This window comes from Furipterus horrens, unplaced genomic scaffold, assembly GCF_987537825.1.
Source record: "Furipterus horrens unplaced genomic scaffold, mFurHor1.1.pri manual_scaffold_17, whole genome shotgun sequence".
In the NCBI taxonomy this organism is placed as follows: Eukaryota; Metazoa; Chordata; class Mammalia; order Chiroptera; family Furipteridae; genus Furipterus; species Furipterus horrens.
The window spans coordinates 2,912,385-2,927,741 of NW_028327187.1; the positions used below are offsets into that span (position 1 = coordinate 2,912,385).

The 15,357-nt window shown below is 36.6% G+C and overlaps 1 protein-coding gene across 3 annotated transcripts in view; it reads right to left on the minus strand.

The window, feature by feature from the left end:
- DACH2 (dachshund family transcription factor 2) overlaps nt 1–15,357 on the minus strand; it is a 427,341-nt gene that overhangs the window by 336,577 nt on the left and 75,407 nt on the right. The window lies entirely within an intron of this gene.

Here is a 15,357-nt window from a genome sequence, read left to right on the forward strand (position 1 = left end):
GTGAACTTGGTCTTGTTTGTCCCTTGGTGGAAGCTCCTGTTTTTCTTTAATATTGAGCTGCCTATCACCCTACTATAAGGTTGCCAGATTGACACTTTGTGTGAATACAATTGTAAGGTTTTCATTGCCTGAAGAACTCAGCTTATGTTTCTGGATATGATGAAGGCAGAGAAAGTATGTTTGTGAAATGCATGTGTGTACATATGTGCTGTATTCCTTTTCTTCTTTTTCACTATCTTCCAATGAGACACTGGCTGCAACTTCTATTATTTTATCTTCTGTGTGCAGTCTCAACAGATTCGCAAGAATGATGAAGTATAATAAAATTACTAAACTCAGTCAAATGTTGTCATAACTCCAGTATATACATGTAATCAATTTCACCAGATCCCTTTATGAATTATTTTTTAATTTCAAATACTGCACTTGATATCAAAAGTTCAGCTTCTACACAAACCAAAAGAAAGCATAATAATAAAGTGGGTGTAATAATAAAAAGTTTGATAATAAGGAGTGAGATGATTCTTGTGATATAAATGCATAGAAGACACTGCCATTAATTCCTACATTTTGCAGGTGAACTTGAACACATGCGATGTACTAATAGTAAAGATTAAAGCCGACATATAATTGAGGTGATACATTTATCACAAATTATATCATATTCATCCTGTATTAGGATATTTCACATATAACTTTCACAACTCATTTTTGTTTTGAAAAGTTATGTTAAATTGGTATTCCAGCCAATATTTTAATTAAAGGATTCTAAATGAGTATGAAACTGTAATGAAAATGTAAGTCACTAAATATGAAATTATTTATGTAGGGACCATGTCAAAACATTGTAATGATATTAATGATCTGTAATAGAAAGTTGCCTGAACTACAAAGAAGTTACGCAATAAAGTCTGTGGCAAAACCCTTTGCGGTCTATTGCTTCATTACATGTAAAGCAGGAGGAAACCAATTTAGCAGCTGCTATGCACTCTTCACTCTGCCTGGTTAGTTTTCTCAACCCTGACCTGCAGTCTCTCAACTATCCCCATAGAAATGTGCCAAGTCAACTCCTTGTTTTACAATGTCCTGCTGTGCTGCTTTTAATACTCAAGCCTCAAATCATTCTGTACTCAGCGAAGATGATTTTCATATTTATCTTCTGTGATGCGTTTTATTGTTTTTAATTAATTCTTTCCCCACCACTCCCAGCCTTTTCAGTACTATATGTCTCCAGGTCGTACATAGTTTAAAATGGAAACATGACTGAGAATTTAATGTGTCAGCTCATCCTACATCAATCCTAAGACAATGTTACAACTCAAGTTTGGAAAGAAAAAAAGAAGGTATTCTTAAATCTACTTTGGCCAGTACAACTGGCCTCAGCGGTCAGTTTTACAATCATTTCCACACAGTTCTGGAACTGGGGCCTGGATTGAAATTGCTTCCCATCTTTCCCAAAATGACATCTGTGGAAAGACACAGTGCGCTGGGCTGGTTCTTTGTACAACAGAGGTTTCTTCCATTTAGAAAAGTGCAGTAATTCATCAGTAATTTGACCTATAGACATTTGAAGGTAGGAGAGTACATCTAAAGGGCTGTTGACCTTCAGCAATGGAAAAAACTGGAACTCCAGCCTCAGTCAATATATATTTATCTTTCTGTTGGGAGTATTACGGCCATGGAAGTAATGCTGACCTTGAAACTTCTAGCACAGGATGCACACGAATAATGTTCCCTAAAGGAGAAATATAAACATACCAAATAGGATACCTAGATCTAAAAGGCACATTTTGTAAAGATCAAAAGTAAGTACTCGGAACATTAAAATCAATGCTGGAAGCAATAAACATGTTATTTCTATGACCCACTAGGTTTCCCTTAAATACAAATTTGGGTAAGTCCCATTAGACTAGATTCATATAATTTGGAAATGCTAAGTATTTCTCATTTTCCCAAAGGTTACTGATACCAAGAGCCTGGCTTGCTTTTAGGTAAACTAATATTATTTTATTTCCCACAGTACCATAATACTATAGATCTCTCAAAAATCATCATTTTCCTTATTGACTAAATGTATATTAAAAAAAAACAAACAAACATGCTTTTGTTTTTAATCTGGAGAAAACCCAAAGAGCAATATGCTGAAATTTTTCTTTAGTAATGCTCCATTTTATCTGAGAGACTACTTGTTTTGAAGATCTTTTTCTCCATATTAGCCATAATTTGTATTCTCATTATGGACCAATAAGGATATGCATATTCTTCCAGATCACTGATTAAGGCGTCACTTAAAGAATAACAATTTACGTGTGCTATAGAGAGGCCAAAAAAGTAAATCAAACTGTAACTAACACCAGTAAGTACAGAAATCCTAGGAAAATTGATTAGACATTCCATTCAAATAAACTGGGAGATTTTTTTTTTTAAACCTCATTCTTTTATAAACAAATACAAAATTCATGTGTCCGGCTAACTGAAAGTAAAAGTAGAGAAAGATCTTCTGAAAGATTAACACATCTATGTGTTATTGGTAAAAACAACATAGAACTTTCTATTTCAACAGTTTTGTTTTCCTAAAATACACATGCAGATAACTGGAGCACAAGGGAAGGGCTATGAATGGTAACAGAGACGTGAATGCATCATTACGAAAATAAATAAACCTCTCTATTATAAAATAATTGTTTGTCTGCTAAGTGGCGTGGGGTCACCAGCATGCCCCCATTTGGATGTCATCTTTGTTCCAGAGGGAGACAGCCCCTTGGAGGGCGAGAAAGCTCTTTTGTGGTCCTGTCAGCATTAAAAATCTTCAGTCCTCTCCCCCTAAGAAACGATGGCAATACAATCAACAGCTACATGAAACCGAGAGAGCCGCGGACTTGCTGAGACATTGATAAAAGTCACGTTATCCAGCAATAGTCTGCCGGGACTTGCAATGTTAGGAAAGCATTCTATTTATTCAAGAAAGGATTTCAATTCATCTTACGATATGGAATCATCACGTAACTCTTTACAGTTAGTTACACGGAGTTCTGTCTGACGTGAAGCACTTCACTCGCATTTGCTTTTGAACTGATCCGTGCATACGACTGGACTCAACAACAGCCGAAACCTAGCTGCTCTTCCGTGGCGCTGAGCGGTGCTGTTTTCACTCTGCGTCAGAAACACCTCATGTTCTGTCCAGCCCTTGAATTGTGTCCAGTCCATCACAATCCAAGGTGTCTTGGTAATGTTCGCACCACACCGTTTTCCTCGTCTTTATTTCTCAGGGGTTGTTGTTTGATCTCTAAACTCTAGCTCCTTTCACAGAGTGACCTCTACAATAATCGTTATCACCTTCTTATCATTTTCTCTTCACTTCTCTCTGAAGGTGAGTTACATTTTTGGCATCTTGTACCTTTCCCTCATTTTCCTCAAAACTCCCTCTTTTATGAAAACAACATAACACAGTAGGCATTATTTTAAGAAGGATGATTGGAAACACATCAAGCCTTTTAATAAAACGATTTTAATAAGCGCATGATAAAATTTAAGGTAGCAGCATATTGTAGCTCTTGCATCAAAATCTACTGGTTCTGGGGAATATAACGGAAAGTGTAAAAATGTGTTCATTATACGCAAATAAAAGTGTGGAGGTCTAGGCAATGAACTAGTATAGATGACCATGGACATGGGCAACGGGGTGGGGATTGACTGTGGGAGAGGGGGTGGGAGGGGTTGGCGGAGCAATGAGGAAAAACGTGGGACAACTGTAATAGAACAATAAATAAATTTTAAAAATATTAATCTCAGAAAAGTGTATATTTTAGACCTCACTTTTCTTACAGCTTCTAACATTGCCAAATCCATTTGCACTCCCATACTTCTCTCTGCCTAACCGATTCCAATTCCTATCTCATGGCTCAGCTTCTATACAATTACAATTGTTAATAACAATGCCATTGAAGAAACATATATTGAGGTTTTATTATGAGCAAAGCACTGTGATAGGCACTAAAGGCAAATAAAATAATAGAAACATTGTGTTAGGATATCCTTTGCACAGAGAAGGGGAAAATCAAGGCTAACAGAACTCCTGGAAAAAGGACGCATCTGAATTAGCCTTTAAAATATTACAAGGAGGCATGTGAGCAGGTGATGGGGCCGAGAACACTGTGGAGCTGAATTAGGAAGCTGAAAGGCCAGCATTAACAGAGAGAGTCGAACAAGCTAATTCTTGAAGGGCCTTGATAGAATTACTTCATGTCAGTCTCTCCCTGACCTCCTATAGCACCTGCTGTCCATAGTATACAATTTTGTACTTACAATCATGTCCTCTTTTTTGTATGCCTCTACTCGAGCAGGATGATATAAGCTATACAAGCACCAAAACAGTATTTATTTCATATAAATTTCCCTTACAATATTTATTATAGAGTGGGCATATCGTACTCAACCAAGAAATAGTTAATTGATCGATTGATTCAAATGAAAGGTTTTATACATTTATAGACATTAAATACTAATTTAATTTGTTTTGATGCTTTTTTAAAAAATAGGAGCTATCTCCCTCTTTGGAGTACCAAAAAGGATATCTGTATCAGTTTACATGTTGAAAGTGAAACACGAATAAAATCTGCACACCAGCAAATCAAATACTGTTGAGTCTACAGTATTCCTATTATCCAAATATAATAATGCATTTTGGCAAGAGGAAAAATTGCTAAAATAAGTGCAAGTGTAAAGAGTGAAAAAATTTGATTACCTGCTTATGGTTTTGCAGCATCAAAATCAATGACGACTGAGGAACTAACCTTTATAAATTTATAGAAAAACCGGACAAGAAACTAATCCCACCTCTAACTAACTATGCTTTATAACCAAAATGACTTCTAGAGGTGCTGGTAAATGATATTTGACTGATAACTTTTTCATGTAGAATGCGCTATTGACAAATTTGTATATGGAGAAATTAACTTAATGATGATTATCTCATTTCCCCTTCCAAGCTGCTTCATTATCAGGGGTCCCCTAATATAGTACCAAAAAGAAACCGTGTTGCTTCTTTTCTACATGCAGTATCAGAGTCAAAAAAGGAAGCTGACTATTCAAAGACGTATTTTGTATTAAAGTCTAACAAAGAAAGCATTATTAGGAATCAGGAGATTTAGGTTCCAATATCAGCCTTCAAAGCTCAACAAGTCACTCAACTTCCTTCTGACCAAAATACACCCATCTGGAAACATGGACTTCTGTGATCTACATGCATCCCCAGCACCAACCCAACTTTATGCCAATTGAAGAACATTCTAAATATAAGTAAGAAAAGAGATGGGAAAGTTGGTTAACTCTTAAGGAAAAAAATTAAAATTAAAAGATGAATTTCATCTTAGTGTGTTTCTCAATTTTAGGAGTGGGAGGAGAATTGATTCCTATTTACTTTCCTCAAAGCTTTACATTTATAACCACTCATCCCATTAGCTTAAAAATTTAAACAACAGACAATAACAGTGACTATGTAAAACCAGACAGCAGCACCCTAAAAGTCTCAGACGAATTTTAAACACAAAATGCTCAATCTTACAGAATCCCATTAGAGAGCAGTCGTGAGTTCTACAGCTTCAGCTCTTTCTAACATACAGTTAAGCATGTTGAAGCTTACGATGCCATTCCTATATTAATTTTATCCCATTATGACATACTTATATGTTTTAGTCCTGCCGTTGTTAAAAGAAAATACCAGGTCCTATGAGTGGGAATTAAAATAAAATAATGCATCCATTCAATTGTTGAGTTCTTTATATGGGGCAGAAAATTTTCTCTCATTCTTGCAGAAGACCACTATATTCTCTGAGTTGTGAAACTTGGTTATCTGTATTACCAGAGCTTGCCATTTTTTTCTAAATTGGCAGACTACCATCTAAGTCACTAAAATAAGTGGCAGTGGATGGTCTGTTTATGCGGTATGTAGATTTCAGCCGCTAAAGGTTCAAGCCAAAGATGGTGAATAGACAAAACCCTCTGACCAACACCCTTGTCCAGAGACAGCAGCAGTAGAGCTATGACGGTTCAACTACACCCTCAAGTTCCTTCCTAGATGAAACTCACAGCTCAGTTTTGAGGAATCATCATTGTCCTGTTGTTATACCGTAAGCTTCTTCTTTAAAAGAAATGATCTCTGCTACTCCTCTGTATTTGGCTCAGATGGCTTTCAGTAACAAGGTAACTTCACACTCACTAAGGAATATTTCATACCACTAATACAGTATTAGGTCTTCAGTTCATCTTTACCTGTTACTTGCACGTGACATCAGTCAAGTTGTTGAACTTCTCTGTGCCTCAGCTGTAAGAAAGGGGTAATGATAGCACCTAGCTCACCGGTTATTTGGTTAAATGAGTCCACACATAAAAAAACATTTAGAAGAGTTTCTGGCATATAGTAAGCATTCACTAAATATTAGCTACTATTTACTTTGATTACTTTTAATTTGCATACTAGCTTTTCTCAAGGAACTTAAGAATTTTGAGATTATTAGATTTCCATTATGTGACTAAAACAATGAAGGAAGTCTATTACACTACGGTCCTTTGGCACAAGCTAAAAGGAACTTAGCCCAGATCTTTTTATCCACAGAGCTCGAATTGTTATTTTCCTTGAAAGAAAAAAAAAAAAGCCTCATGTTTTCCAGTAATCTTTTATTCCCTGTCAACTGTTCTCATGCACCACTATCCCCCCCCCCAACTATAAACACACAGACATGGAAAGCCAGCACAGAGTGACTGACTTCAATGTCTATGACATTCATATAATGAGTTCTTAATTTATACATATTGACCCTGAAGCCCAGGTATGGTGAAATTTAGGTCTATGAGGAATTGAACTACAACACTCAGTGCTACCAAATGTGGGGAAGTGCTTAAAATTATAAACCAGGAACTGTGTTAAGACATTCAGACATTAATATAAATAACCTCGTTGATGAATTTCCTATACTACTAATAGTATAAGAATTGTCAAACATTATGGCTAAAAGGGATCTTAAAGCCATTGATTCTGACCATATTTTACAAACGAGATAATAGAGGGCTAAAATGGTTAAATAAGTAGACCAATAACACACAAAGCAGTAAGAAGATGGAAAACAAACTTAGTCATTTGTCTCTGAGAACGCATTCCATCATTAGTCTCCATTTCAGGTACAAATTTTCAAGAAACCAAAGATAATACTTAAAAAATCAATAGCCTTTTGGCCTTGCCTGGTAGCTCAGTTGGTTGGAGCATCATCCCTATATGCCAAGGTTGCAGGTTCAATTCCCAGTCAGAGCACATACAATAATCAACCAATGAATGGATAAATAAGTGGAACAACAAATTGATATTTCTCTTTCTATCTCTCTTCCATCTTCTCTCTCTCTAAAATCAATAAATAAAAGCTAAAATTTAAAAATATCAATAGCTTTTGAAGTTTTCAGATTTCAAATTTTCAGATGTCAAATAGTCAAGACACTCTCAAATGTTTATATTTAAATAGATTTTTTATCTTCACGAACCTTTATATAGACACACACCTCAACAGTATAGCAAGTTCTAGTGAGTGAAGTTATGCTCAGTTATCTCAGTTTATTTTCTAGTATTTAGTGAAATATTCCCTAAATTTAGGTACTGAATATTCAGTATGTGAATACAGACAATTTCGTACATGGTAATGAGTGATAGATTCCCTCCAAATATTACAAATCAATAGGGAGGTTAAACATTAGTGTAGACTCATGATAAGTTGACAACATAAAAATAACCAAATCATTAAATCAAATTAATTTAAATGTGGCTTCAAACACTTATATCAAGCAGAAAGGAGAAAGGACTCATGGACACGAACAACAGTGTGGTGGTTGCTGGGGGAGGGGATATAAGGGGTCAGATGGTAATGAGAAAAAATACAATAAAAATTTAAAACTTTGAAGAAAGAAAATGTAATTTAGAAAGTTTTGAGGTGCAACATTATGGTTATTTCAGACTATTATCTAAATTATTCTTTCATCCAAAGAAGATTTTGAATATCAAAAACAGAAGTTCAGTATTCTGTGAAACATTTTATAGGGATAAATTTATGTAACTGGTAAACACTATTAGAAACTGATAGTTATATGGCACTTACTGTGAATGTGTCTTATATGCTTTTAATGGATAAACGCATTTATTCTTTGTAACGCCATGAGGTAGGAACCATGTAACATTTTGAGAAAACGGAAGCACAGAAAAGATAAGGAAATCCTCACGCTCACAGCACAAATCCACATAAGTAACTACTAAGCTATGGTGCCTCCAGATCATGCTACAAACTTACATGCAATATATTGCCTGAAAAATGACATGAAGCCATGTAATTGAGTATAATTGCATACTTTAATATTATTATACCCTGGCTGGTTTGGCTCAGTGGATTGAGCGTCGGCCTGCGAGCTAAGTGTCGCTGGTTCGATCTTCCAGTCAGGGCACATCAGAGAAGGAAAACTCTGACTCCCAAAAACCTCCGCTGCCTTGCGGCATACCTCTTCAGGGGAAAGGCTAAGGGAGTAAACCCCGACAGAAAATCCGGAGCCGGAGTCCCTAAGGCGGTTTGACGTTGTAGTCAACACCGGCAACTCCTGCGGCGCACCTGAAGCCAAGCTGTATTGACTCCGTCTTTCCCTTGGACCCTTCAGCTGCGAAGAGAGGGGGGGTCTGCTGCATGGGCAACAGCAGACCCTCCATATCACCCTGCCCAGGCTCTGTAGCTTCAGCTTCACTGGAGAGGACACTCCAGCGTCATCGTAAGATGTCGATTCAACACGAGAGGAGACAGATACCGTGTCACTCCCGAGTCGGACTGCACAGCCATTCTCGGCGGTGCAGATAGACTCTTAAGAAGCTACACCATCGTCTCTCGAGATGGACGGCTGCCGACAACGAATATTATTAGTTCCCATTATTATCATTATTTTTAGAATTTCAGTATAGTAGTGGCCCCGTGATCTGTGTTTTAACAAGACCTCTGATTCATGGTGAAGTTTGAGGACCACTGGTCTAGAATCTGTTTTTCCTCTAAACCCAAGTTATAGCTTTAGATGCCTTCATTTTGTGAGTTCAAATCCGTTCAGTTTTACAAAGTGAGAAGGTACCCCTCGCATCTACTCCTGCACGCACAATTTTTATTTTTACATATATAGATACACATATTATCCACATAACATGGTCCTCACAAATGTAATTATAGTAATTAATAAGTAATTTATACTATCTACATAATACTCATAAGCAGGTATGATCATGTTATTTATGGGTATTATGTGGATAGTTCTGCCATACTGCTGACAAGTTTGCATTCCAGTCTCCATGCTTGCCTGTTTTTCAAAAGAAAGTCTCCCCTCCACCTAAGTTTCTCTTTAAGCTAATGAAATGTCTCCTCTTTCTCTGAGACCTCAGCATCTGTGAAGTATATATCCTTCAGAACATGCAGTACTGGTGAGCCAAAGAAATTTGTTACCTAAAGAAAGACACACAATTAAAGCTTCATCACTTATTCCCTAACGCGCCACTGTGTATGTATGTATAGACCCAACATTCAAAAATGTTGATTCAAAGAAAGGGCATGCCTATGAGATTGTACTTTGATTCAGACTTTTTAAAGAAAATTATTCAATGCCTTTGCATGCCACAGGCAACTGTGTCCTGAGTTTTATATCCAAAAGATGTGAAAAAGATGGAAGTTTTGGGGCAAGGAGAGAACAGAATAAAGCTTCCTTTATGCAAACCAGAAGAGCTGTACCTAACTTTTTCTCACACCTTTACAAGGTCCTCGCCTGGGTTTCTGCCTGATGCAATCTTGATTGGTACAGAGTAGCCATGGGTAGTAAGCTCTGAGATTCACACAGAGAGTGAACAGCAAAGACAAGGACACCCCGCTAGCATCCTGGAAGGAAGCTAAACATTCTTAGTCGATGACATCCCCAAAGTCATGACACCATTTCAGTATCGTGAACTATCACAAAAAAAGAAAGGGAGTTTCTCATTGACTCAATTTAATTCTGACCTTTAAAAAAAAAAAGCCTTAAAATTTAATTTAATACAATGTGAGAACATATCAAGTTCTTATAAATGATTTTCCTGTTGTTAATCTACTTGGTGTCTGCGATGTGAATACGCAAACATGCTGCATTTAATCCAAATTATCCCAAGATTAAAATAATGAAGACGGAATACTCCAGCAACGCATATTCTCCTAACATCATTCATTAAAGCTACTTAGATAAGTGAGATAAAGCCCATTTTAAAAACACTGGCTACTTAGGTATTAAACATAACCAGTAAATTCACTTTTCTAAATTGGCCCATTCATCATATTTACTCCTCTTTCTGTACTCAGGAGCACTGAAGGACACATTCGTACTCGCTTCCCTTTGATGTGGCTCTTTTATTACTGTCCCCTTTCCTTACATAATGTCCTGCAGCAGCTGGCCTATTATGATGATGCTTTTTCTCCTGCCTTTTTCTATAGTAGCCTCTTTAGCAGTGATAATTAAAATGCACTTACTATCCGCTGCTTTGGCTGCAATGAAGTGTGCTTTGGGTATAGATTTCTGAGAAGGCATGGGGGGCAGTGTTAATGTGGACGGGAGCTGGGGTTGTTGGTTTCCTTTTTGTTTATTTCTGAACAGTGACATATCGATGTTTCAGATAATAAATCATTCCAATTTGTTCATCCCTGCAAGCAATGGGTTTAATCTTCATTTAGGACTTGCAAAGTCCGTTTTGTTAGAAGCATTTGATAAAATACTCAATTACCATTTTTTTTGCACTGTAGTTCCACTGCTGGGCTGATAAAAAGTCTCCAGCTCAGAAGATAAACTACAAAAAATTCCTGAAGAACAAATGTCAGATGCAGTAGACAATGAATGGAATTTTCTGCGCAGATTATTCCCTCAACAAAGTGACAGGGTGCTTCAATATTTATTTTGTTGAGGATGTCATTTAAATATTGTTAGACACCTACTCCCTTGAGTCAGCTACTTATCACATTCCAATTTCAAGGGATTTAAAAGTGATATTTAACTCTATGTCTAGGAGGGAGAAAAAAGTCATCTATAACCCAAGACGAGAGTACACTGCTGAGTATGCAAATTACTTAAATAAATGGAGACTCGACGGATTCAGCTTGGTGGGTTTATATGGGAGAATATTTAACTCTGGCCACCCTTCCTTGCCCTTAGCTTTCTAGTGTCTATTTTTGAGATTGCATTTGAAAGCTTGCCAAGAATACCTGCCTGTTCGTTCATTAGATTCCCTTTCGCTAGGCACGCCCTGTTGAGAAGGAGCCCTTGACCACTCTCCTTCTTCCATGCTCTTCCACCTGCTTGCTTGGGGTGGCACTGCTCATTGGCTGAGAGCACAGCTCGCAGTGCAGAAGGCCACAATAAACAGACTGAGCCTCATGAGAAGGGGATTGTTCTATCCGCTTCCATTTGCACAAGTGGAGAAGTCCCTATTAAGTGCCAGGCAAATGGGAATAGGTGTCATTTCAAGTACAGGCCCCAGAATGCAATATACTCTGTTAGGCGTTTACCTCCCGGGACTTCCTCTCCGGCCTTCACTCCTATCGATCACTTGTGATCATCTGAAATCAAGCACGATTGGTTGTAAATTTTAAGTAGTCAGAAAATATCTTCGGATGAAATGAAAACTTAATCCCTGCCTTACTCTTCAGAAAGCATCATGACTAGAAAATGGAGTGAAAAAGAAAGGGGATAAGAACCATTTACAACAGTATGGAAGGACCTGGAGAACATTATACTCAGTGAAATAAGTCAGCCAGAGAAAGACAAGCACCATATGATCTCACTTATATGTAGAACCTAAAGAACAATATCAACAAATTTGAAACAGACTGATGGTTGCCAGAGAACAGGGGGTGTGGGGGAATGGGTAAAAAAGGGGAAGGGATTAAGAAGTACACACTGCTAGTTACAGAACAATCACGGAGTGTAAAGCACAGCACAGGGAATTCAGTCAATAATATTGTAATAACCAGGTATGGTGCCAGGTGAGTACTGGAAATACTGGAGGGGGGGGAACACCTTATTAAATATATGATTGTCTAATCACTATGCTGTACTCCTGAAACTAATACAAAATCATATGGAATGTAAACTTTAATTGAACAATCGAATAAAATAAAACATTGGGCAAAAGGAACCAAAGAATTGACTTGTGAAAATTTTTGTTTCCTTTACCACCAATTGTTTGGATGCCACAGCTTTATTTTCCACCAAATTTCCCGGTATTAAGGCATTAGATAACCACAGATGTGTATGTTGCCTCTCTACTGGAAACAGGTTTTCATCGCTTTTGCGTGAAGTCACAAGAAACTTCTGCAATCAAGAAAAAACACTGAGACACTACTGAGTGAAAAAGTGACAACATTAACTTACTACTCACTTAACTCTTTGGCTCTTAGAACTTTTCTGAAGCCTATGGGAAGCCCAAACAAGAGAAATAGCTGGAGCTGAACCAACACGGGGTAATGCAGACAACAGAAGTAACCTATTTTGTCTGCCAAATAAACCAGCCAAAATTACTGGAATCAGTATAGACAATGCTAACTCAGAGTGGAACCAATGTTGCCAAGAGTAGAGATTGGACAGCCTGAGTTAGATCCTCCATTTTTTACTTCTTGGGATGTTTTAGATACCTTTGCAAACACATTAACTCATTCCCTGAACAGGAAACAGTATGATGTGAAAATCAAAGTAGTCCTTGCAGCCCACATTTGGATTTGAATCCTCATAACTGGCCATGCGACAAGCCAGTTAATGTCTCAGGGACTCATCTTTTTAATCCTCAAACCTGAATTAATAATAGCACATTGAGCTGTATGTGAACATTAAGTGAGATCTTTTGAGTATGTAAAAGGACCTGGCACAAAATACAGATTAAATAAATACATACTGAATAGATTTATTTTATTGAATTAAATGCTGCCTGGTTTTGTTATTTGTTCAAGGCACTGGAAATTCATTTCAAATATTCCAATTCTTGCACTAACATGTTAACCCTAGTGGATTGAAAAAGGACATGCATAATGGTAACAGGTCCAAAGTAGTTTCCCTGTTGGGAGAGTAGCTCAGTGACCTGTGACACCATTCCACAGTCCTTGCAGAGCAATAATGGCTTTTACATCTGTGCCTTCACATAGGAGAGGTTCTTGCAAGTATCCGGTTGGCATGGCATCATCTCCTTTTCAAGAACAAAACAAGGCCGATCTTCCAGTGTTAAGGGAAGGATTCTCCACAATAATCTTATTCCCATTTACAAGGAGCAACAACGGGTTAGTTTGAAGACCACAGGCTACTCCAGGAATATTACCATAACTATTAAGTTTTGTCTGGTTTAAACTGTTTAATTATAAAATTTAGCATTGCAAAAAGAGGTAGATGCAGAATTTATGTATCTTAAACAGATCTTATTTGAAGTACGTTGAAAAATTTAAATAGAGCAATTTAAAGCTGACCTATGTCCACTACAAACTTAAGGGTTTGGTTTCCATCATGTGACATAATCTGCTTCATCCTTTTGGATATATTGATATTTAAAATAAAAATAAGCCAAAAAATTATTGTTTTCTGTAATCTATATTTATTATTGCATCAATATGACCAAGAATATCAAATACATGGATGGGTAAGAAGATTTTTAAAACCTGGGGGTTCTTGTCATGAGGAAACCAGTTTAATTAATAGAAGTCAATTAAAAGGAATTGCTTAAAACTTCCCAAAGTTTAACTGAAGTTATATCCAGACTTAAAAATATATGATTATGCTGATCTTCAAGTCATTTCAATTTAACAAATCTTGCAGTTCTTTTTTTAAAATTTAATCTTTATCGTATTGTTACCTATTACCATTTAGTCCCCTTTTACCTCCCCCCCCCACAGCAATCACTATGCTGTAGTCCACGTCCAAGAGTCCTTTTTTCTTTTTGCTCAATCCCTCCGCCCCCTAAGCTCCCCACAACAAATCTTGCGGTTCTTACTATGTGCAAGGCACTGTGTCAGCCAGGAAAAGTCTCTCCTTCCCCACTTTTAGTATTGTCAGATGTGGTCCCTTTAAAAATCCATTATTGCTCTGCACTTGCCTCCGAGAGAGTATTAAAGATAATGAAACATTGTTTCCAAACGTCTCTTCTTTTCCTCGCAACTTCCTGTAGAGTTCAATACAGACATCATTACTTCTCTGCTAGAATAGTGATTCTGTTCGTCATGCCTGAAACAACTACAGAACAGAGATTAAATACAATCCATATCCACATAAATCATTGAATAAATGAATCATGAAATTAATATGTAAATTGTGTGTTTAACCTCTATTTATACAGCACTGTCTGTCACCATGTTGTAAATCTAAAACTAATTGCAAATTCACAACTCTGCAAAAAGAACACCATGGTAAAAGCTTGACATATTTATTAACTAAGTGTTGAACTGCATTGAGTAAGTAATTAACAGTCATGCCAGAACAGGGAGAGAAAATTATATTTAAGCACAGATGTCACCTGTATGGAATGGCTAACCTATTTTAGATTAGATGTTTATATTAGTCAAAAAATACTGCTATTTAATTTTTGACAGATAAGTCTGTTTCCATTTATTCATGATTTCATTAAACATTTAATTTTTAAATGTGAATGTCACAATCATCCATAGAAATAAAAGTTCCCTTTAATTTCTCTCCCTAAAAAAAGGATTCTCAAAAGATTAGATGACAATAAACCCATTCAAAGATTAGCTAAAATCTTCTCAACTCAGCACAATAATAATATTTTATATTTAATATACAGATTAACAAACCTAAAACAAACAATTCCACACATATTTTACTGATGTACTAATAAAACTGTTTAAGTGTTGATGGGTCTTATCTCAATCAACATGAGTACTTTCTGAAAAACTCTTTTGTTCTATAAATAACAAGCTATTTGAAGAATACAACTTTTAAATAAAACATGGCACTTAAATATGTACACAGGAAAATGTATTATACTGAGTATTCTTGTCCCTTCATGTATTTTGACATGGACAAAGGGGAGGGACATGATTGTGGGAGGAGGGATGGGCTGGGAGGGGGGAGCAATGGGGGGAAAATGGGACAACTGTAATTGAAAAACAAAAAAATAAAATTAAAAAAAAATTTACTAAAAAAGTAAAAAAGAATACATTCTCACTGCTAGCTGCTATTCTTCTAACCCGAGTCTTCATTAAAATGCTCTATTTTAAAAGCATACATGCATAAACTTTTGGATATGGTATTTAATATAGTTATAATAGATAATCTTGATTGCAATGA